Here is a 21,935-nt window from a genome sequence, read left to right on the forward strand (position 1 = left end):
ATTTCCTGAGTTGGCAAGCAAGAAAAACAACTTCAGAGTCCACAACATTTATTTCTTGGTGAACATATGCAGTGGGTAGCTGAGACTACTATGCTACACAGCCACACAAATTTTCTTTTGATTCTGGGTGAGTCTCTGCTGAACAGGCAGTCATAAGTCAAGTGAGGAAAGGGTCTGCCCCTGCTCCTAGGCTGATCTTTGATGTTGCAGATTTGCTCTCTTCTTATTCCTTGCTTTTCCAAGAATTTTTACAGCTTTTCATGTCAGTGTTTTCCTCTTGAATCCCTGAGCTTTAAGTAACCCCATCTCAGCAAAGACTCTTGAGCCTATAGTTTTGCTTTTCTTAGCCTGCGTGGCTTTAGCTCATCTGTTTTCTCACAACTTAACAGCATTTTTCCTCTAAAACTCTGCGATGATGGCAATCGTGTTTTGTAAAACCAGGCTGGGTGCATGACAGCCAAAGTCCTCAGCCACAGGGCACAAAGGGTTGTATCTTCAAGCCAGCTCACATCAGCTGCCCCAATGACATAAGGACTGCAAAATAATGCTCAAAGGCAAATTTGTAAGACAAGTACATGGTGCTGCAGTGCAGTAACATTTTCAAGAAATTCCTGGGTGTAGGCTACTGAGCTGACACTTAGCAAATGCCCAGAATCTGGCCTGAGAGGGTACTGCCCTCCTGCAGGTCCTGTGCTTCTTAATATTGAGAAATGGAGATATTTGACAGGGACTGAGTGGCTTCCCAATGGGCAAGTGTCTCAAAATTGGTGCTCTGGGCAAATTCCAAGCTGGTCAGTCCCATTCTATTTTTGAAGTTCATCTAAAATAGGGGTTACTGTATTTTTTAAATCTAATTAAGACTTCAATTTAGAAATCATGATAATGCAACCTTTGTTCTTGGTTATCTTTCATTTCCAGTTTTCTTTTCATCAACAGACAAATACTGTGGATATGAGGAAAACCCCTGAAAACTCTTCCTATCTTTTATGCATGCTTCAATGCACAAGTGCTCTGCGTGAGTCTCTCTATCTGTCCTCTGTAGAGTGCCTGTGCATATTTGATTTGCCACTTCCCCTTGTGGAGGTGGCAGCACATTGGTCCTTATTCTTTACAGGAAGTTTATTACTTTTTGTGAAGTGTCTTGAGACTTCGTGGACTAAAAGGGTGTGTTGAGATAAAGATTATTTATTATTCATCATTCCAAATACATTTGTTCATACATTCTGAAGCTGGGAACAGAGTGTGATAAGAGACAGCTGCATAGCTAGGACTCTTCCTGAAAGCATGCAAATTATTTTTCAGATGTGAAAAGAGGTAATGGGCCCAAGGAAACACTTTTCTTTTTCCCAGCTGTGTCAGATGGGTCAGTGAAAGCTATTACTTTTCCCCACAAAACAGAGCACAGGGAGACCCCCAATCTATTGATAAAATCACATTGTAGCTATCAGAACAGGCACACAAAAAAGGAGGTAAAAATGTCATAAAAATCACCTAGTCTCAGATTTGAATCTTTTGTACAAAGAAGGCATCCTGGAAAGTGAGGTATCCTTTCTCCCTGTGTGCCCAGCTTCTCCAAGTAAAATTGTTTAAGGCAGCAAGAGGCAATTCAGTTCAAGAAATAAAAGCAAAACCAGCCTTCCTGCAGAAACTAGACATTTTGTGTAACCAAATGGAGCAGAGTGAAGAGTGGATGTCCGTGACTGAAACGACCATGACAAGACTATCTCTCGGTATGTCAGATGGATAAAATAACAACTGACTCCACTGTGGAAATTCAATTGAAACTCACTCATATCAGGCCTTTGGGCTTTCTCAGAGAATGGAAATTAAGATTGTAGTAACCCTTCTCCACCTGTTCAAACGCATCCCACTTCTCCATTTTTCCTCACTGAGGAGACAGAGAGGATTAAACAACTCCTGTTGCTTTTGGATTCAGTTTGAAATTGCTTAGTATTTCACAGGAAGCAATTTTTAGGAGGATAATGCCTCTAACTTGGGCTGAAATCATCTGAGCACCTGTGACATTTCAGACTGAAAGAAGGACAGATTGCTACAGACCAAGCCACGTTTATTGCAGTCACTGCAGTCAATTCTAGAGACTTTGACACAAAAATATTTTATTCCATCTTATTTTTGGGCAATTAAAAGGAGCCTCCATGGAAGGGGAAAGCTAATTTTTCTTTTTCCTGGTAACAGTTTAGTAGTCAGTTCCATTTAGGATGAATTCCAAAGGATTGTTTTCCTCCCTTTAATACTGTTCAGGATAGAGAAGCGTTACAATGGTCATCTGAAAGAGCTTATATTTATATTAGGGATAGCCACAAATTTCAACAGTGGTTTGTCTCTGAAAGCTGCAGGTGACTTTCCAAATTACAGGCATAAGACAAAAGAGATCCTGTTCTGTACTATGCACTGGTCAGTGGTGCACAGTACTTTGGCGGAGTCCATTTTCAATGAATGACTCAGAGAGAAAGAAAACCTGAAATGTTCACATGAAAAAGACACTGCTAAATTTCTGGTTCTGCTAAACTGAGGAGAAGCTGCTGTGATAGGTGTGGAATCCATGGGGAATATTCCTCAAATAACAGCACAAAAAACTTTTCAGAGTGAGCAGGCATCAAGTCAAAGGTCCAGAGTGTCAACTAAATTAGTCAGTGGAGTCCAATCCAGTAAAAATTCACAATTTGTAAATACCAGGCCACCAGCTTCACCTTCAAGCATCCACATACCTTTCAAAAAATATCTTCTTTACTCCTTCTCTGATTCACATCTCTTATCTCTTTCCTTCTGCGTTAAACCTAAGAAATTTGTACAGAACAGATCATAGCAGAGGGTCTAATCTCAGGTGAGGAATTTAGGCAGCACTGTACTTAATTATTTCTTATATCACTTTCTTTCACTTAAGAGATTCCCTTTTTTTTCCTCTTTTCTTTTTTAAGCTCTCAAGAGTGATCAGCTATTTTTTAAGGTATTAAGTACCTTTATTTCCAGTTTAGAGTCCCTGTGTGCATAGGATTCTGCTCTGCGAGACATTCCCACACAGCAGACATTCTGGCATAAAATCTTAAAATCCTTGGTTTGGGGAACACATTTTTCCAGTTGTCTACCTGCTGCCCAAGATAGGAGCAGCGACTGTCTATGGCTCCTGAATGCTGTTTCAAATGATTAATTCATGCCTTACACTCAAGAACACACAAAATATCATGATGAACTTTTGCAAACAGAAAAACAATATCTCCAGGTATTTGTGTTCAAGATTTGATTTATATAAATGACATTTTGCATGTAAATATGCAGCCACTCATTTCACTGCCTGCCAAGAGGCATTTCGGCTAAACTCAATGATGCTCCTCTTAATCCAAAATGTCACGTTCTCCTATGCACCTACTGCAAAGGTTATCGCACACATCTGAAAGTAAACAAATTATTTGGCAAATAATTAAGCCTCACCAAATTTTTGTCTTTTCTTCCTGGTTAAAATAACTTCTGTCAAGGAATATGAGTCCCCAGAAAAGCATGCATCAATTCTGAACACCTGACTTAAGATGATAAGAAAATACTAATTGCCTTCCATTCACCCCAAATAGAGCTGAGTCCCAGCTCCAGGGGGATTGAACAGATGTGCTCAGAGAATACCAAGCCCTGGGCCAAAGTCCTGCAGACAGTCCTGTCTGTAAAGCTTCCTTGGAGTTTTATGAATAACCAAAGCCTCACTTTGTCTTTCCCAAAACTGGTCTTGCACTCAGAGCCCTGCATGAATAGATCATTTATAACATGAGATTGCACTGGCTCAGTGTGTGTTGAGATCGGTGTTTCTTCAGAAAAGTAGGAGTGGCAAACATCACAGAGCATCTCTTATTTTCTCCTTTTGGAGTTCAAAAGGCTTTCAGGCTTCTGATCTGCTAGAAGATCTGATCTGCTACTTCAATACATATTTACTGAATATCTCTGATGTGTCTTTTGTCTGCTCCACAGCTCCTGCAGCATGGATTTCCCAGGCCCCAGGATGCTTCCTCAGAACTGAGGCTGCAGCAGAAGTACCTCAGGCACTCCTGGTGATACTGCCTATATCTACCTATCTATAGGTACCTATCTATAGATACCCATCTGTATCTACCTATGTACCTCCCTATCTATACATTTGACATGTTATAGATAGCTCTGGGGAGAATATGGGACCCATGCTCTGAAAGAGAAATTTGGGTCATGATGATTACATGAGCCTCATCCTCATACTGCAGGATGCTACAGTTACTGCCTCTGTTGCCAGGCAAAATTCATTCCTGTCCTACCACAGAAACATTCTCCAAATTCAGTTAGTGTTTTCACCTTTTCTTCCCCCCTCTATATACTTCCGCCACCTATATTACTTTTAAGTAATCAAAGTTTGTATTATTGATCCCTTCTCTAGCAGAACAACCCTGTGCTCTGCATTTTGTCACAGGTGCAGTTAAGCTGCTGCCATGGAGCTGCTCTCCTACAGCGTGACATTGCCTGCAGCTCAGAAGTCACCTTTGTTTCCTCTCCTAGACTGTTGAATGGGAAGCCCCAGTGAGGCCTGCCTCATTTTAGTCTTTCTCATGTCACATACAATATGTATACATCTTGTTTTGTGATGCTGAAATTAAAAAAAAACTCATAGCTTTCCAATTATACCCCCCAATTTTCAGTTGAGATGCTTCAGAAAGGATTTCTTTTTCCTTTACATGTGTATATCATGCTATACACAATGAGGCAAAGAAAAAAAGAACTGGAGTCTGCCTGAGGAAATTTAAATTTTTTTTCACTTTTAAACCTAGCAGGAAAAAAGGACTAAAATTCAGGTTTCGTTTCTTTTCTTTCCATGCATGCTGAACCTTTTATTAAAAAACAACAACAACAAAGAAGATCAAAATGAAACATGAAGAGGAAATGTTCTTTCATTTTCAATCACAACAAAATTGATGGTATTTTTCACTGCAAGGACTAAATTCCTGCTACCTCAGACTGAAGGAATTTTTTCCAAACTCAAATGGCACGTATGTATGTATCTCCCATAAATTAGGGGAGCCCATAGAGGTTGCTATTGTTCAAATGGTGTTACTTTATTTTTCCAGTGAGATGGCTATGCATTGGTCTCCTGCTGTCCTTCAGCCCTCTGTGTGAGCTAAGTACCAAGTTTATTTTCCCTCAGATTTTTCTCACTAAGACAAGCTTCCAGAACTAGGAGAGGCAGCCTGTTTGAGTAACAACTAAAGGAAAACAGCCTCCAGGTTTTAGCATACAGGAATGTAAGCCGTAGTCCAATTGCTTAAAAGGCTGAAGGTTTGTCTTGAGCAAGGATCCAATCCTCACACAAACACAAGGCCCACATACATGACCAGCAAAGTTCCCAGAAGGATCTGTGATGGTCTGCAATGGAGGATGAGTCAAATGTTAAGGCAACAGAGTCACTCGCCAGTATAACTCATCCTTTAACCAAAGCCTTAAATCTGAATTTCCTTTTCTTCCAGTCCTTACTTCCTTTTTCTCCCATTCCACCTGAGGTGTAAAACTCAGTTTTATCTACAGAAATAAGAAGTCTGTAATCATCTCAGTTCTGTGCCTGTACCTGGAGGTTAGTCAGTCTCCAGGCCTCAAACAGAGGTAGAGTTCTAAAGTACACGTCTCTGTCCTGTAGTTGTAAGATAAGGCTGCCCTTTTCATGGAATGCCAAATTATTGCTCCTTGAACAAGAGCCAGCATCCCAGGAAGAGCTCACCCTGAGCCAAATCACCACTTGTGCTTGTTACTTACTCTGTGGTGATAACCTCTGGCTTAAAACCACATTTGTGGCATTCAACTGTAGAAGAGATGATGGGCTAAATTGCTTCCTGAGTGGCACTCACAAATAAATATTTGAACAGATCAAACAAAAACTAGACTCTGAAGCAACAGCAAAACCAGCAATTAGTTTAGATTTGTCATTGAAAACCTAAATTTTTTTTGAGGCTGAAAATAGTTCAGCTACAACATTTTGCTAAAAGCCAAAAGACACTATATTTGCTGTTTTCCAGGATTCAGCAAAAGCAAAGAAGATAAAACAGAGGAGACCAGGGAACCAGCACTGTATCCATTTCAGCCCTGAGTCTGTGGTGTTGCTGTGGTTCCAGGTGTCGTCAGGACAGGGGGACATCAGGACACTTCAGCCTCTTGATGGCATGGTATGAAACAGCTGGTGAGGAGCTGTGGTGCTACACAGACACCAAAGTCCCACCTGGAGGGAACCCCTCATTAGTTTCAGCTTCAAACTATGGCACCCACCCTACCTTAAGAACTGGGAACAGAGAGCAAGACTGCACTTGCAGGACATTTTGATCACCACTATTAACAGTGCAGAGATGTCTTTTTCTGTAGAAAGAGCTGTGTTAAAAGAAACACAGAGGTCTGGACAAATATAAAAACCCCACAAAATGCTCTCTGCTGTATACAGACATCCTCTCTAGAGGTGATTTTATGCTCTAAGCCCATTCATCTTTTAAGCTCCCGGCTGCAATGAGAACTAGAATGAACTTTTTCACAGATGTTATTAAGATCATTCATGTGGAACTGCCGTTCTGTGCTAAAATCCACATGTTTTGTTTTACGCAATTTCAGGTGGGTCATGTGCTTATGAGGCTGGGCCCCAGACTGGATTTTAAGTGCAGGTCCTTTAAATTGCTACCTCATGCCAAGTCTTCCAAGCAAGTACTTCCCAGTTCTTTTTGTGGATTTATAACTTTCCCAAAATCTCCAGGGGAGATTCAGATTACCTGTCATTAGGCTGCCTTCTCTTTAAGGACCTCTGCATGGCTGTCCACATCCTCCAAGAGAACATAAATGCAAACCCACTGCCTGCCAATCCCTTCCAATACCCAAGACCTTGGAATTAAACTTTTGCAATATTCGAGCATTTTGCAACAAGTAATTTGCACAGAAAACCCTTTCACAGGTGAAGCATTCTCAGAGTCATTTAGTAAGTCAAGCCACCTTTTATTTTAACAGCATAGTCAGTATTTTTCACATAATGTTTAGATGTGAAATCATTAGCATGAATAATTCAGCTATGCTTTTTTATCTTTTTTTTTTCCTATTCACACTCTCCATTAACAAAGAAAACCTGGTGAGCAGAGTGCTGCAGGAACAGTAAATTCATGAGTTGAAAAAATAAAATATATATGTTGAAGCATTTCTAAGTGATCTATTATTCCTGAAATACAATATAACTACATGATTTGTTGATTCTAACTTCGTTATTAACTTTCTTTGACCTATTTGTTAAAAATTGCCTGCATATAATGTGTTTCTTGTACAAAGCAAATCTGTGGAACAGAAAATAGCATTGCTGACATTATGATGCTAGTGCAAAGAAAATAATGTAAAATGAATTTACTCAGAGTTTAGGGAATATCAAAATTATCACTGCATCCATTTAACTCACCATTGAAATCAATTTGCTTTATTCTTCCACCAGATTCCTGCCTCATTTCCTGCTCTTGACCTTTCTTCTCATGCCCTACACTCACTCTGTAGCTAGCTATTTAATATATTTTTTTACATCTTTCTCATTCATTGTGTGACCTCAGTGCCTTATTTGCTGCACCACTCTGACTCTGTGTGGATGAAAAATTTACTAAATGCCCTCAGAGTCATTTGTTGGTAGTTGGTTGGGTTTTTTGTTTGCTGTTTTTCTTTTTTTTTAGGTCACAATATTTTAAGTTCACTTGCCAAACTACAGGGATAATAAATTTCCCAATTAAGCAGGTTTAAATTACTTGTGTTGCAGATTAACCTATGAGCTCTCTCCCCAGAATCTTCCCGATAACTGACAGAAGAGTTTTACTTGGTATATATAAAGCTTATGCAAAATATGATGCTAAAATGTGGCAAAGCCATAAGCTACTGATAGTTCCCATAGCTGACAGTGTTAAGAAACTAGCACTGCTGAGTTTGGAGGTTCAATTAAATCAATAATATCCAGTTAGGAAAAAACTGGCCTTGGCATTTGTAATGTCCTATATTTTTTGTAGTATTGACTATTCCATCCATCTTCAAAATACATTTCAAAAAAATTAAAAAATTTGGAAAACAGCTGATTTAATCAAATGGCCCAATCCCTATATTCCTATGAGTCATTCTGCAAGGAAAGTGATCTTTTTTCAATGTATTTTTGTTTTAGGAAACATTAACATTTAACTGTGTTTAGGAACGTGGAAATTAAACCTTTCTCATAATTTCATGTTGATTTTTAGAAAAGCTACAGCTGGGCTTTTCTTTTGATTATCAGCTGATTTTTGGCTCAAAAGTCAGAAAAAAAATCACCATTCTTTATTTAGCTAATTTAATTGAGTTGCATTGAACATGGTTTTGAAAGGAGAACTGTGAAGCCAATATTACAGTAATGTTAGTTGGTGGAAATTAATTAATTCTGATTTTTGGGTTAATTATTGGGAGTAACTTTATTAGGGGAAAGGGACAATCAGGTGTAGATTAAAGAAAAAAGATTTGAAACCTTGATAAGATCAAATGAGATTAAAACCTCAGCTATGTTCAGAGCAACTATTTTCTTCTTTTAAACAGGAAAAATAGGAAGATTAGCAAGCCAACCCTGGCTATAATTTTGTAGGGGTTTATGGTAACTGTTGTCCTTAAAACGTTCAAGGCTTAGGGTCCATCCAGAGCCATCACTTACCCAGCTGACAGGCAGGGCAGGTTGACTAACTTACTTTGTGTTTCACGGAGGCTTTCCTGGGCACAGCACAGGCGGACTGGATTCTATTCACCCACGTGAATAGAACAAATGAAGGCCTTTAACTGTTGGTTTATGATTGTGACAGGAAGGAATACGTCTGGTCTATTTTTAACAGCTTTTTGTCAGAGAAAGAGATGTCTTCTTTTCAAGGCTTTTCAAAATAGAGAGACCTTAAAAATGTACTTCACTTTATCAGCTCACAGTGCTCATGCAAACAGAAATGAGACAGGGAAGAGCAGGAAGGTCAAACTTGCATAAACACACTGTTGCATATGTTGACTGCCAGGAGAAAGAGCAGCTGAACTGAATGCATTATGCAGAGAAGAAGAAGATGCTACTCTGGCAAAGTCAAATTCCTCTTTCATGCAAGCTCCCACAGGAGAAAGCTTATAACTACTATTTCCTTTTAGTAATGTAGGAAGCATAAACTAGAATGGATTTTTGTGAATCTGGCATGATGTTTTTAATGACAAAGGCAAAAGGAGCTTTTGAATGTCTTTGTTTTAAAGTACATCCTATATATTTTTCTGTTTCCATCAGCAAAAAGCTAAATTTCCTAGAACCATCCTTCTAATAAAGCTCTATTTCTTTTCAGGAACCCCACTTGCTGCTGCAGAGAGGCATCCACCAGAAGCTGACCTCCTTATCTTGAATTTCACATGTAATGAGTAGCTAAACGTGACACCAAATGATTTGAGGAAGAAAATTCAAAGTCAAGCCATTTCCTTTGAAAAAGCCATTTGAAACCTTTGGGGAAGGTTTCTGGGAACATAATTTAAAACTCATTTCCTCACACAAGTGACTGGGATTAATTTCAATAAATCCAGTGTTTACTATGCACAGAACATCTCCTCCTCTCTCACCACAAGCCCTGGACATTTCGGACTACTCTTTCATTTGTTGCTTCCAATAAAAGTGCTCCCTCATTCTGTTTGTGTAATTCAGATTAGTTTTTATCTGCAAGAAAATGCCTCTTCAGCTATTGAGAGTAAGTCTGCTGTATCTGTGGGAGAAGTGCCTGGCCTGGACTATGCAGCAGTGAGGCAGCACCGAGGTCCCTCCGCAAGCCATGCCTGGGACGTGCGACCCCGGCTTTGCCTGTGGGCACCTCCACTGGCAATGCTCAAGGACTAGGGGAGAAGCTGTGCTGTCTGGCACTCTCTGTATTGGAAAGCACTGTTTGCATTTGTAATGCAAAGCAGACATGATTTCAGAACCTGATCTCTTTGACAACAAAGGCTGTAGAAGATTAGAAATACTTAGATTTGCAGTTCATTAAAAAATGTATTTTCCTCTGTAAAAGGAATTGGTTTTCTTAACTCATTTGCCTTGCTTCTCTCTTGAGTGTGTATTTCCATTTGTGTCTTTAGTGTATTCTGGTAGTTCTATGAACTGTGGATGGGTTTTTTGAAACAATTAGTTCCTCTGGGACTATTTTATGAAAGTCTTTTTGGCATTTAAAATATGTAGATGATATCATTAATCCGATTAAAATGTAGGTAAAGTTGATAATACAAAATGTGAAAAAGCAGTGCAAGGTACAATTACTACCTTAATTATTTTCATTATCAATACAATTATATTTTTCAGTTGTTGCTTGCTTAACCTTTTTATTTTTTTCTCCATTTCTTTCATTAGGTCTAATCTACCACTGTGAGAGGCAGTTCTCTGCTTCTTCAAGCAGTACAAAGGTAGAAGTGGACAGAAATATTAGGAGAGGAATAAAAGCCTTTTAATCTCTCTGTGTCTGTCTGAACTCCATTGAAGTCAACTGAGACAGCAGAACTGTTCATTTTTCTAGGGGGATGAGCAATTGGGGTCTGCGTTTATTTTCCAGTCCCGAATGGTTTTACTGAAAAATCGTGACAGTCTATAGGCTTGTAGGCAATATCAGGAAAAAGAGCTATAAAACACCACTTCATCCCTGGAAACGTCCCAGGAATTATTTTAAAGGCCCACTCTATTCTGTTTCACTGGCAGGCTACCACCAGTGGCATTTCATCAGTACAATAGAGCAGCTCTAGCACCTGGGCATGATGGGCAGCAAAATAAGTCAGTGGCAGAAAGAACTGCAAAGTGAAAAGGGTGAAGATAATGATAAGGAAGTAATTTAAGACAGGAATTCAGAGTGAAGAGGTAGGTTTAATTTTAATGGGAAAGACAGGAAGCTCCTGGGTTGTTTACATAGGTTAATCCTCGTGTGATACAGTTCTCTGAGGGAACGAATTTTTTTGACTTGAAATTGGGCTGTGTCTGATGGCACTACCCTTTTTGTCCATTTTAAGGGAGTGATCATGGAGAGATTGTGAGCTGGTAAAGTCTGAATGGAAGGAAAATGCTGGCTTTGAAGTCCACAAGTGCACGAGTTCCCACACCTACACTACAGTTGAGACTAATCAGTGGATGATGTTTTTTCCTCTGGGATTGTCATGCTGCTTTCCAGGCAGCACTCACTTGAACTAATGCAAGCAGATACTTCCAAACCTAAATCTATATCCCTAAGGGAAGCAATTCAAAGTTGAATTTATTGATGTAAATTAAGGACGACTTAATTCCAACGGCTTGTATATGTAAAACGATTTGTCCACATCTAACCCTGGGACTTCTTGATTTCTCAATTAAAGGAGCAGGTTAAGAAACTAGAATTCTGTTCTTGCTAAGACTGTGTCAGTACAATGTATTTTGCGGCATCGTTTTCATTCGGTGTATTTGGTTTGACCACCTATCAAAATAGTCTGTTATAATAAATTAATTTTTGTCTTTTATTAGGTTCTACAAAATCCTTTAAAGTTTCCACATATTTATGTTTGCATGTGCATGATTCTTTGTCTTGCTTTGGTAAAGTGTCTTCTAACTGCATGAGGCTGCAGTTGGTGAAATGCCCGGGGAGGTGGCCATGTCAGCTGAAATTAGGGTGAATTGTGCATGGAGCATGTATTGTCCTCATAGACATGATCTCAGCATCAATGAATAAAAAATATTTGTGCAGGCTCTCCCAATGGGAAGCAAGTGAATGAAAAATGAGAGTCACTCTTAATCTGTATGATACTTTCAAAAAGCACACAGGAACCAATTCGGTCTTTCACACACAATTAAAGGTTGCAGAGCTATCCTAAAAGAAAACCCAGTGTGCAGCTGCCATTCAAAAACTCAGCCCCCAGGCTACCTGAATGAAAGGCTGAGTTACAACACAACATTAGAGAAGCAATGGAGAAGAAGACAGCAATCAGAAAGGTTTATTCTCTAAATGAGCAGCACAACCCCATTAAATATTAAAAACTATGACCATACAGAAGAGTAGATTAATGTACAGTCCTGAAACATGAGTCCTGATCCAGATTCAGAGCTTGGCATGTGTACTGGACAAAACCTCAGAGCCTTATTTTTGCATAGATTATTAAAGATTGTATTAATTCCTCTAATGCCTAGGAAGTAAATGTGACCGAGTTCTCCCACTTACCCTAAAACAGTTGGCAGATCTAAAGTTGAATCCTGACAAGGCTAGAGTAGGAGCACCATTGGGAGGTTTTTTAGTCCCTTTTCTGGCACACACAGGACAGCTCCTGGCCTCTGCAGTGGCCCCTTGGCATGCTGCCAGTGCTGTACTCCTTGATTCTGCCCTTCTGAGCAAAAGGAGCATTATCCAAGATTCACACATACTTTCTGAGTCTGGGAGCCCCTTCCCCTTGTCCCAGGTACTCTACAAAATGTATGGAATGGCCATGGATATGACACATCCAGAGTGAATTATGAGATGCTGTTAAACAACACTTTAGTTCTGTAACTTGGGAGGTGAAAGGGGTCTAATTAGTAAGAAAAAGAACAGAAGGAAAAGAGATAACAAGGCAAGGGAGGGAAAAGGTATTTAGTGATGCCCATGATGAATACAAACATATGAAAGCAACTCAGGAACAGGCAACCTCTAATTGAGCTTTTTTTTCTTCGTGCTACTATGTTCTTGTACGCAGCTGAAGGGAAAGCTTTTTGAAAGAAACAAGCAAGGATTACAAGAGAAGACAAACAATATTCATGAAGCATTTCATGATCATCAGGCTTCCTAATGCAATCCCTCATCCCAAATACTAGAAATGCTTTGAAGTCTGATGGCTGCTCCCTCTGTTCTTCCTCTCCAAAAATGTGGTCTTCTAAAGATAGCACGTTATCCAAAAGAAGCATACTTCAAAATTTTAAAATGTTGCCATAGAGAGTTTCTTTCAAGTTATGTCAATTAGTTTGCTTTTGTAATTCTATTAAAAGAAGTCTATAGGTCCAAAGTCAGCTGTCAGCAGATTTTGTTGTGGTACACCACATGTAGTCCCTCAAACATGAGAGAGCAAGGAAAACACAAGTTTACGTGAGATGACACATCAATCATCCTCTAGGAATACCAGGGAATTACAAGAAAGTAATCTCTGATTTATGTTTGTGCCAGTAAAACAATCTCATGTAACACACTGATGCATTCAGACATTCGCCCTTATTAGTAAATCTCTAGCAGCTGCATGTCTTTTCTCTGAATATGGTGACCAAGCCTAAGCACAGTACACTGTAGTTTGAACACAAAACTGCTGGAAGAAGATACTATTTCTACACAGAGATTTCTACACAAAGAACTCTCAGCAAAAATACCAGTAAACTATCTATAAACTGCTTAGAAATAGTAAAAAACCCCAAAACTCTAGAAACAGCAACACTTTTTCCAGCTGAGAAATGTATGCCAAATTTTAGTTCTACTGTTGAAAAGGCTGTCAACCCAGGCATTCAAATGAAATTCCCTTGGTGCTTTCCTAAACTGTGGTTGAATAAACCAGTAGAAGAGCAAAGGTTTTGGTTAGAAGCACTCAATATCCAGAAGTTCCCAAGACTGGTGCTCCTGTAAGGCATCCAAGTGCTGGGACATGAGACCAGGACATCAGCTGATCTGCAGAGCACTGGCTCATCCATCCCCTGCTCCCTGCATGTGTGTTCTGTAGGGTGAAGAACAGGTGCCAAATTCAAATATAGGTGACACCTCCTTATCCATCCTTTCGTTGTAAGAGGATAGGAGGAGACTGGAAGGCCACTCTTTACTCTGTGGGGAAAGGTCTGGCTGACTGTGCTGGACCATCCCCAAAACTTCTGGAGAAAAGTGCTGTCACAAAGATGGGCCTGATGGTTTGTTTTTAGAGAGATGGACTATGGATGAATAATGGCATTCAAATCCAGCAGATGCATATAATTAAAGCAACTTAATTTAAAATATATAGGTGTGGAAAGGAAGTATAGGAGAAGTGGGTTACTAGCTTTTTTTAATAAACAATGCTCTCTTTAAAAAAGTCTCTGCTCCCTTAGTCTGTTCTATTAATGTTTAGTTTCCTGCTGTACTTGTGTATCTGCAGAACTACAGTAGAAAGCTCAAAATCACATGGCTTATTTGCACTGTGTTTATTTACACCATGTTAATCTCAAGCCTCCATGTTTCTTCTAAGGTACCCATGGGAGATCATGAAGGCATATTTATTTATTTATTTATTTTGATATTCTGCTCGGCTTTGGAACAGTATTTCTACTAACCTCTGCAGCATTGTGGTTTGGCTTTAGTTCCAGGTAGGATTTTGGCAAGGTACACACAGTAATCTGCACTTGAGGTATTATGTTTTTCATACAAGAGCAAAATCTGAATTCTGTGGAGAATGTGTGTTAGTAAGCTGACAGAAAAACCAAAGAGCATGAAATTCAGATGTGTTTGGTTGGTGTTTTACTAATCCACTTAGCATAAAGCCAAACACAGATATGGAGCCAAATGGGACTTGTCTCTGCATCAGATCATGAGCAGGTATTAAGGTTTGTTTTCTACCTTTTTCTACAGACTGAGTCATGATAACACAGCAGGTTCATCTGGGAGCTTTATTTAGGAAAGCCACTGCTTTTATAGGGATGTTATTAGCCCCAGGACTCTATTATTACTGCGTCATTTGTGTGAAAATACAGCACGTTTGGGCACAAGGCAGCGCATCTCCCCCACTGCGTGATGCTGCTTGGACTTGTCTGCAAGAGACATTTCTGGCATTTTTAAGAAAAAGCTTTGGAGGCAGGACCCTGCGGGTCAGGAAGTCCCTTTCCACTCTGTGCTCCTAAGCCATTGCAGTCTGCGTGCCATGGAATCTGCCCAGTAGACGGAATGGGCAGCAAAAGCCTCTGTGAGCACTGGCAGGTTCTGAGTATAACCCAGACATGAGGCAGGTCTGTGCTGTCACAAGCGGGTGGCTGAGTGTGTGCAACACAGCCAAACTTGAGAGCCTGTTTAATTTTATGCACGGAAACTTAAGTATCGACAAAGTTAGGTGAAAGAGTTTGTGACTGAGTGACGCCTAATATTGGGAAAGTGCCATAAAAGGTAAGTCCTCTTGTACATGGCCCTAAATCTTGTTCCTTTAATACTCAAAAAATGCCACACGCTTTCATGGGAAGGGACTTCAAGAGGAATGGTGCCAGAAGATCAAAAATGCAAGTGCCAAGGAAACAGCACCGTGTCGGTGCCTTCAGTTCCAAGCGCAGCTGGTGAAACCGGAGCAGTCCTGCCTGCAGCATGCTGGGGGGTGTGGAAAAATTGAGTTCTGTACTTTGTTACTTCCTATTTTACAGGAACTTTTAATGGGTGAATGCTATCAGCTTCTATGGTCAGATGGATATTCGTAACAACTTCAGCTGTTTTCAACCTCTACTACAGTCTCTGGGTGAGGCTTGGCATTGGAGACTCACACTGGAGACTCACACAGAGAAGTGGGTGTGGTTCCTCTCTTTAATATGGAGTAGTTTTGTCACCCTTCAGCCAGTCAGCCTCTTGCACATGCTTTAGCTTTTGACAAACTGGCAGGCTTGGATTTTCCATGATGGAATGCCAGGTAGCTAATTCCCCTCCGGAGAATGCACGCCATCATCTCCTTATGCAACGCTGCTTCACCACCCAGCGCCATGAAGCCAGAGCTCTGCTGCCAGCACGTGGTGGAAGGCTGAGGGCCAGAGAGCTCTACTGCCGACCACACCGGCTCGGCCAGCTTAAAACCTTGGTAGTGTTTAAATGGTTCCGAGTCCTTCCAGCGCCTTCTGCCGCTGCCGAGCCGAGGGCACCCTCACAGCTGCGCCGCGACAGCACGGGGCAATGGCGGCGCGGCTCACGTGACGCCGGCGGGCGATTTAAACGCCGTTGGGAGCGGGATTCCCGGCCCCGGGACGGGCGGCGGCCGCTGGAGCTGCTCGGTGTGTCCTGCGCGGGGCTGGGGCTGGGCACAGCAGCGGCGCTCCGTGCCCGTCCGTGCCGTGCTCGGGCGGCGGCGAGGAGGGCAGCGCTCCCCTGGCGTCGTGTGCTCCCTCGGCCGCGCCATGCGCGATGCTCGGCGGGCTCCGCTCTGCTTAGCAGCGGAGTCAACCGGCGGGAGCAATGCGAACTCTTGAGTAGGGATGACTGAGGCTTCGTAATAGCTGCGAGTTCGCAATGCCTCGGGAGTGTTGGAAGGGTTGCCCAGGAATAGTACTGTGCGGACGGGTAGAAATAAAACCGATTCGCTGCTGTGGGTTTTGTTTGTTTGCTTTTTTTTCTCTCCGGGATGTTTTGGCTCGGAATCTTGAGATTCCTTGGGTTGTTGTTGTTGTTGCTCCGGGGCCCCGCCGCTCCCTGCCGGGGCTTGGTGGGTTTGGGAGAGATTTGAGCTCCGGGGTGGTCCCTTGTAATCCTTCCTTGCTTCGGTTCTCTCTGCAGTACCACCAGTAGTTTCGGGTACTCAGGCTAGTAAGTCCTCCATGCCCCGTAATTTCATTGCAAGTGTTGCCTTGCATGAATTCCAAACAGGAGCGCTTTTTTCGTTGTTTTGTCAGGTGGTGGAGAGAATTTTTGTGTCTCTTGGTTTGTTTTGTGAACTTTTATCCTAATGTGTGGCTACTTCAGTCTCCAAATTTTGAATATGAAAGAAACATCTGGTTTGTGCTCAATACTGTTATGAGCAGCAAATGCAAATAGAGTTTTGTATTTTAACAAAGCACTCTTGGATTGTCATTCTAATGAAAGTTTCCTACTTCTCAATTATCCTAATGTCAGGCAGGGATTTGCTAGCTCTTGCTTCAGCTGAAAAAGAAACTAACTTGCTAAACATTTCAGTGCAAAACTATCCCTTAAGATAACTGTCCATTTTAATAGCATTAACTAATCTGCAACTTGCAGTTTCTTCTGCTTACCGGATTTTAAAGCCTCTGGGCAATACATAAAATCTCTTTTTAGGTCTTCTACAGTCTGTTGTGCAGATTGTATCAGGCATGGACTAGTACTAAGCTGACACCCAGCTCTTCACACATACTTGATACTGCTGCAAGGTAAAAGTGGCACGGAAAGGACATGCTGACCTAGAACTGTTAGGAGTATCTCCAGTGGTTTTTTGGGGTGTGCATTTCACTTGGGAGAGGGCTCTTTTGAGGCCCACCTAGCAAATAATTGTACCAACATTTCCTGTTGTCTTTGCTTCTGGGATTTAATTTGTATTCCCCTGGTGGTTTGAGTTGTTGCTACAAGTTGTTGAGTTACAATAAACTCTTGTTGAGTTTCTTGTAAGTTTCTGCTTTTTGTTGTATGGTTTGCCTGGTGACTCAAATAATGAAGTCTTTTTTCCAGCTGTTGAGTATCACTGTGATAAACCTGGTTCAATGTAAGAAAGAAAATTATGAATAAAGTGTTATGGAAGTTTATTTTTACATTGGATAATTATTTCGTTTTATAACTGTTTTTATAACTGTTGTGCAGATTACCTGACGGGGAAACAAACAAACCTACACCCAAAAACTTCCTTCCTTGTAAGTTTCCCTCTGTGTGTAAGTGAAATGGTTTCTTTGTCTATCCTAAAGAAAATGGATTTAGCTGTTTTTCACATAACAAATTTCCCCCTTCCTCCTCCCTCTTTAGTCATTTGCATTTTGAATTCTCTGGAGAAGGATGGTAAAATCCTTCTGAGGTGAGGTGAGAAAAGTAGTGGTATTGCCACAAATCGAACTTACTGAACAATTGTTTTTCTGGTGTGTTGTAGCATTGCAGTATTGCTTTAGCAAGATTCAGAGGAGGAAATGTGATGACTGCAAGTGTTGGAGAACTCAGGGATGATGTTATAGATGTGGGTCCATCAGCTTCCTATCTCTCTTTAATCGTCACCTACCTGGCATTGTCTTGTTTCTCATTTTGTGGGGTGGGCACCTTTGCATTTCTATAGCCACATTTATATTTCTAAATTAAGTTTTCTATTACAAACATGTCTTTTCAAATGAATTGCGATTTTTCTGTAGCATCTCTTCATTGTACTTCATTAACGTGATCATTAGTACAGCGTTTGCCCCAGCCATGCAGTACTTGGCTAGAGATCATAGGGCTGCAGAGTTAGAGCACAGTTTACTTCAGTCAAGAGAGGACACAACTGCAAAGGTCGTAGTGCAAAAGGACTCCCAAAGGCTTGAGCATCATGTTCAGCCCCTCCTGCAAGAGATGAGCAATTTCAGCCAGAGACTCCAAGGAATACAGGAGCTGTAGCCATAACCTTATGCCTAAGCTCAACAAGTCTTTGAAGAGAGTTACCTGTCTTCAGTACAATTCCCACCCTGTAGTCACTTTGCTCTGCACAGCTGGGTTGGAAGTGTCTAACATACAGACAAGAGCAGTTAAAAGCCTGTCCAGCAGTGTTTGTAACTGCATGAAGGGCTTATATCATGCTTTGATAATTTAGCTGGAACTGTTGCTTTTTAATAATCTGCCAGGTAAAGTAGTAAAAGGTAAATTGATCAGAAAGGTACAGAGCCTGTGGCTGCTTTCTTCTCTAAAAGCCAAGCAAACACCACAGCTTATTAGTTTCAAAAGGAATTATGTGGAGAAATGCCTGGCATTGCTAACAGATGTTTGGAAGAAATTTGTATCTAGTTTCCTGCTTCCTTTTCTTTATATTTTCCCTAGTGAGTAGGACTAGCCAGAAGCATTTTTCTTAATATTTTAAGGTTATGGGAATACTACAGAGGAAAACAAAGCAGTTATGGTCATGGCTGGTAATGAAGATCACTGGAGTTGGTGGTTATGGAAGCCTGAATATGTGACAGGAGATTCAAGCTCAGTCACTGGACTCCTTTGTGGTGACCTGACATGCACAAATAGTAGAGCTCAACTTTAAAGCATGTTGTATAATATTGAGATCAGAGGGTGGGGGGGGGGGGGGGGGGGAAGGCAACAAACAAAAACAAATTAACCCTTGTCTTGGTTTGCCTGACTGTGGGATCCATCTGTAAATGAAGCAGGTGGGAAACCAGCAATCCTGAACCAAGGAACTGCAGCAAGTCAATTACTTCTGCATGGTACAGACATGACAAATAGAGCTAATCCCAGCTGCTTGCCTCCTGTACACAGAGGCAAAAGATGAGATTAAACTGGGCCATCAATTCTAGTGTGGAAATACTGAAGCATCTGTCAAATATTTGACACTTATGAAACCAAAATTTGTTCAGTCTGGCACTGCTGGAGGAGCATCTGGTAAAAAAAGAGCAGAACCTGGAACAACTTCAAACAAAGTCTTGTTCCTGGAAGGGTATTGCTATGGTAACTAAGTTATCTTAGCCTCACTCTTCCCTTTAAACTAGCCAAAAAGCAGCAAAGTGTCCCACAGGTAATACAGATTCACAGAACAAGTTTATAATTTCTAGTAGTGAAGATGCTTTGGTGTTCTTTTTCAGATATCTTAAAAATCCTTATATGCTTAGAAATTAGGCATTCTGATACTAGAATACCTAAGGAGTGAAAATGAAAACTGAATGCATTGTGGTGGTTTCCATGGAACTTGTCACTTTGGGAGTGAATATTGTAATGAATACTTGGGAAATCATGGTGGTGGTTTGTTTCTGCTGTGTAAAAGGCTGAAATGCAGCCTAAGGTTTCCATCATGATTTGAAAGTATAATATGCTGAGCTACATTATATGTTAATTTTGTTTTATTTTTGCTGCAAATTAGACCTCTTTTAGCACAGTTATAATATAAATCTTACCTTGAAAGCCATGCTGTATTGGCAGAAGATGAAAGCATGAGTATACTGTCATATTCATGGTCTAATCTTACTTCTAAATGATGTTTCACGGGAGTATCATTTAGCTACAGCTCTCCTGTCTTTTAAATGGAGATAGAATTTGCTTGTCACAGAAAGTTGTTCTGAGAATTAATTGCCTAATGTGGTATGTATGCACTGCTTTGAAAATTAGGGCATATAGGTGATGAACATCATTACCAGGTAATTATTATTAATATACTGACTTATAATTAAAGCAGCTATTGGTAGATGAAGAAGGTAGTTTCTGATTGCCCATTTTGATGCCAATAATGCTACAGTCGTAAACCTGATATAATGGGGTGAAGAAGCAGCTGTGGGAATTGCTGCTACTTTGAAGGAATCTCTTTCATCACTGTAACCTAATGGTAGAATGAATACACATTTTACTATTTACCCTGTTAAGGGAGTGATAACTGTAACTACTGCCAGACAGGCAGCTTTAGCATAAACAAAAATGCAATAGGGTTCTGCACATCTCTAGACAGGAGATTGTTGATGACTGGCAGCACATGAGTTGTCTTTTCTGACCCCAAAGGTAAATGGTGCTGTGTAGTGTTTTTGCTGCAAGCAAAATGCCCAATGTATGTGTTTTAAATTAAGGGAGTCTATTAAAAAGAAGTATCTTGGCAACAGTATGTATGAGTGTAACCAGGTCATTGTGTTAGAATAGGAAAAGCTCTGCTGATCAAATTGTTAGGAGTTCAGTATCCAGGCTGGGGATGAAATTATGAATGTGGATACTGTAAGACCTAATTTCTGAGATAGATCTAAGGAGTTCTGTGCACTCGCTGTCTCAATATTGCAGTATTGGAATTGCACAGGTAAAATTATCTGCTCTAGGCTGGGTGATTATTTAGGAATGTAAAGCAGTGCAATTTCATCTGAGACCATGAGTTAACAGTTCCTTCAGTTTCAGTAGTGCTGCAATTAAGAAATAAGTATAGCCAGAAAATAAAGCACCAGAGTATCTTACCTAGCATGGACTTCCCAACACAATAGCTTCTAAAGAGAGTGTGTTAAATTTGTATCTGTGGGGTTTTTGGGGAAGATGTAATAAAATCCTGACTCCACAAGAAGGAGAATTTGGGAAGCTGATTTTGTTATTTACATCCAAAGCCACCTTATAATTCTGATAATTGTCAGGATACTGAGAGGGAAGTGATTAACTGTTTCTTTCCACTGCGTTTTAGAGGAACCTGTAATAAAAGGTTCCTATTAAGAAGCAATCTTAGAAGAGATGAATGTGTGTGATGTCTTGTGGCTTCAGAAAAGGATGGTGAAATACTGTCCCGTGTTTCAGAGCATCTCTAATTTATCAATGATCATGCATAATGATTTTCTTGGTAAATTTCATAGAATCACAGTATATCATAAGTTGGAAGGGACACACAAGGATCACAAATCTTTTAGATTTGAATTCCTACGTCTGAACTTTTTTGGGGGCTCAGTGAAGTAATAAATATTGTTAAACATTGATTTACTGCACTAATTCTTGATTGATCTCTTAAATGATCACGCCAACCTAATGGAGCGATTAGGTCTTTTGGTAGGTTTTTATGTTGGCCAATTTATTTTGATTCATTAAGTTTAATAAAGAAGCTCATTTAACATGAACGTTTTTATATTTAATCACTTGATACCTGCTAGGATTTTTTCAAATAGTAATTCTGTCCATTCATCTTGCACATCTAAGTTTAAGGGGCAGAGAAGGGCAATGAAGCTGGTGTAGGGTCTGAAGAGGAGGAGCTGAGGGAACTGGGGCTGTTTAGGAGAAAAGGAGGCTAAGGAGGGACCTTAAAACTCCCTGACAGGAGGCTGTGGGCAGGTGAGGATCAGTCCTCTCCCAGGTAACAATGACAGGACAAGAGGAAATGGCCCCAGGCTGAAACAGGGGAGGTTTAGATGGGATATTGGGAAAAATTTCTTCACAGAAAGGGTTGTCAGTCTTTGGAACAGACTGTCCAAGGAAGTGGTTGGGTCCGAAAGCCCTGAGGTATTTAAAAGATGTATAGATGTGGCACTTAGGGACATGGTTTAGTGGTGGACTCAGTGTCAGGTTAAAGGTTGGACTCAGTAAGGTTGCAGATTT

The 21,935-nt window shown here is 40.6% G+C and overlaps 1 long non-coding RNA gene across 1 annotated transcript; it reads left to right on the forward strand.

The window, feature by feature from the left end:
* Positions 1 to 4,899: 4,899 nt before the first annotated feature.
* Positions 4,900 to 10,488, forward strand: LOC136293702 (uncharacterized). Its single transcript, XR_010722231.1, has 3 exons — positions 4,900 to 5,018; positions 5,097 to 6,182; positions 9,345 to 10,488. It is a non-coding gene; the product is annotated as an uncharacterized lncRNA (long non-coding RNA).
* The last annotated feature ends 11,447 nt before the right edge of the window (positions 10,489 to 21,935 follow it).

The sequence above is a fragment of the Chamaea fasciata genome, unplaced genomic scaffold (assembly GCF_029207755.1).
Source record: "Chamaea fasciata isolate MVZ Bird 193981 ecotype frontalis unplaced genomic scaffold, bChaFas1.0.hap1 SCAF_9, whole genome shotgun sequence".
NCBI classification, from domain to species: Eukaryota; Metazoa; Chordata; class Aves; order Passeriformes; family Sylviidae; genus Chamaea; species Chamaea fasciata.